General features: G+C 37.9%; 1 protein-coding gene across 1 annotated transcript in view; it reads left to right on the forward strand.

Moving 5' to 3' along the window:
* The first annotated feature begins 1,859 nt into the window (after window positions 1-1,859).
* LOC107089115 (zinc finger protein 391-like) overlaps window positions 1,860-2,805 on the forward strand; it is an 8,252-nt gene continuing 7,306 nt past the window's right edge. The window contains exon 1 of the mRNA XM_015381682.1: window positions 1,860-2,105. The gene's annotated coding sequence lies outside the window, so the exon portion shown is untranslated. The remainder of the gene's footprint in view (window positions 2,106-2,805) is intronic.

The following is a 2,805-nucleotide window of genomic DNA, read 5'->3' on the forward strand; positions in this document are numbered from 1 at the left end:
AGAAAACCCTTGTGCAATCATGTTCACATCTGAAAACAGTTTAGCTCGTTGCAGAAGCTACAAAACTGACCTTCCTTTGAGCAGATTGAGTTTCTGGAGCATCACATTTGTGGAGTCAATTGAACGCTCAAAATGGCCAGAAAAAGAGAACTTTCATCTGAAATCTGACAGTCTATTCTTGTTCTTAGAAATGAAGGCTATTCCATGTGAGAAATTGCTTAAAAATGGAAGATTTCCTACAGCGGTGTGTACTACTCCCTTCAGGGGACAGCACAAATGATCTCATATCAATATCACGATAAATTGGGCAGTTTTACCTCAATTACAATATATTCTCTTGCTCCTCTATCAGGAAAAAAAGGAATGTGAAGGAAATGCAACTGAGCTATCTATGATTTACTTATTCAATCAATTCAATTGAATAAATCACATTACAAATTACTTTCAATAAAATATAAAAGTCATTCAGGTTTAAACATTAAACAATATTGCTCACATTCCCAGCTGTCACAGTAAAACAAGCCAGGCTTTAGTGCAATAACTTCACATCCTTTGCAAAGCTCTGAGATCTTAATCATCAACTTATGCAACAGGAAACATGCGGTACTGATCAAAAATGAATCCTTCTTCTCACCACACCTTAACGCTGGTACCACCTCCAGAGAGAGCTGCTGACCCATTTCTGTACGTCCTGTTCAGTTACAGCTGGAAAACATTAAACAGCAGCAATTAATATACAGAAAACCCACCATCATGAGTTTTATTTAAGGTGAGAACAAAGACTATGTTATGCAAGAGAAAGAAGCTGATATTAAAGGAGAGTAAGACCAAGGAGTTGGTCTGATCACAGGAAAATACAGTGAGGAGAGCAGATCTCTGTCATGGTCCAGTTGCTCCAAGCTTCACTGAGGATCTGAGATTATGAAATTACATCAATATGATCAGAAACATCAGTAAGAATAGGGGGGCTGGTGATTAGGGCATAGGGCTTTGAATGCTGAGGTTGTGAGTGCAATCCCCCACTCCCACATACTGCCACCCTGGGTCCCTGAGCAAGAACCTTAACCCCACACTGCTCCCCAGGCGCCGCACAATGGCAGCCCACTGCTCCCCAAGGGGATGGGTTAAATGCAGAGCATTAATTTCGTTGCTCTGTACTTGTGACAGTGGAATGACAATAAAGTTAAATTCTATTCTATAAGACTGAGGAGGTTCAGCATGGAGTCCAGAGCCCTCAGTGACTTCTTTCAGCGTTTTCTAGCAGCCTTAGTCTCAGTATGGTTTGGCTGCTGTTATCATTATTGATATCATTTCATAATATACTGTCAACCTTTAGGCTGGACTGATATAATCTAATCTTACAATTTTGACGGACGATTTCTTCTGATGTATTTCAAAGATTTCTCTCTAAGACTTGAAGATATCTACTGATAGCAGAGTACATTGTCCCACTAAAGTAGTCAGTTTCTGAAGGAGACTCTGACCAACTCCCCTGGTCAGAGGGAAATCATCCTGCCTGAGCTCTGTTGCCATGGTAGCCAGTGCTGTATAGACCCAGACAGATGAAGGTTAGTGGACGTGTTTGTTGGATGAATATAGAAATACTAGCCATAGAAGAAGGGACTCTAAATACTATTAGAACTAAAAACTAACTCGTGCATTATGAAAATGTATGATGATATTAGACAGACTGAAACAAAATACCTCTTACTGTATAAAATATCTAGTAAATATCTGCCCCATTAATTAAAGTTTAGGAAAGTTGTGGTCTTGTTCAGACAATTGTATTGCTGTTCCACCTCCGCCCAGCAGGGGGCAGTAGGCAGACCGTTCAGCTGCTTTGTGACATCCAGGAAGCAAAACAAAAGCGGCTAAAGGGGACCTAGCTAATAGTTTGTTGTGTTTTCGTATCTCAGCTGAATATTTCAGTAGTTTTAGTATAATTTTTTTGTAGTTCAGCATCTGAGAGAGTTTATCAGAGAGCGACTAACTGCTGCTGCTGAGGAAATCTTCACAGAGGTTGAAAAAGCTCATCATCCTCTACGAGGAAGAAAACAGACTGATGGAAATCTACTGGAAACCCCAAATAAATCTCCACAGAATAGGTATGAAGCGACAGAAAGTGTCTGATAGATCATTGATCAGTTTTCATATTAGCGACAGAAAGTGCCTGATAGATCATTGATCAGTTTTCATATTAGCTGGATTAAAACTGAGAAGTTCTGATGTATTTTCTTATATGAATAGATAAATTAAAATATATTATTTATATCTTTTATTGAAAGTAAATCATCAGAAGGACAACTCTTCCTATTTTTTTCACTACTTTCTGCATCTTTAATCCTCGGACTCTTCAAACCTGCACTAGATTATTTGACACTAACAGCATAATGTTTGAAACTCAGTTTGTGATTTGCAGCAGCTGAAAGATGTACCATAAATTCAATTTCAGATCAGTCCAGATAGAATTGGATTAAATATAATCGATCAAACATGTTTATTGTTGAAAGTGAAACACCTGCTGCATGTTACTTTTTGTCATAAAGTGATTTAAGGTGCATTTTTTTGTATAAACGTTTCTATAAAAATATTTTATTTTTCATTTTTATCCTAAGTACAATTTATTTTGCTCAAAAGTAGGTATAGTTTTTAACAGTCTGAATTATAATAAATAGGCCTGGAAACAGGCTAAGCTCCAACATCTGTAAGCATATGTCCATGGCAGCAGCACAACTGATATTTCAATCCAGAATGGACTCACATCTGAACAGGAACAGACCAGATGAAGCTACTATGATGAGAAAA

This window comes from Cyprinodon variegatus, unplaced genomic scaffold (assembly GCF_000732505.1).
Source record: "Cyprinodon variegatus isolate N-32 unplaced genomic scaffold, C_variegatus-1.0 Scaffold239, whole genome shotgun sequence".
Classification (NCBI taxonomy): Eukaryota; Metazoa; Chordata; class Actinopteri; order Cyprinodontiformes; family Cyprinodontidae; genus Cyprinodon; species Cyprinodon variegatus.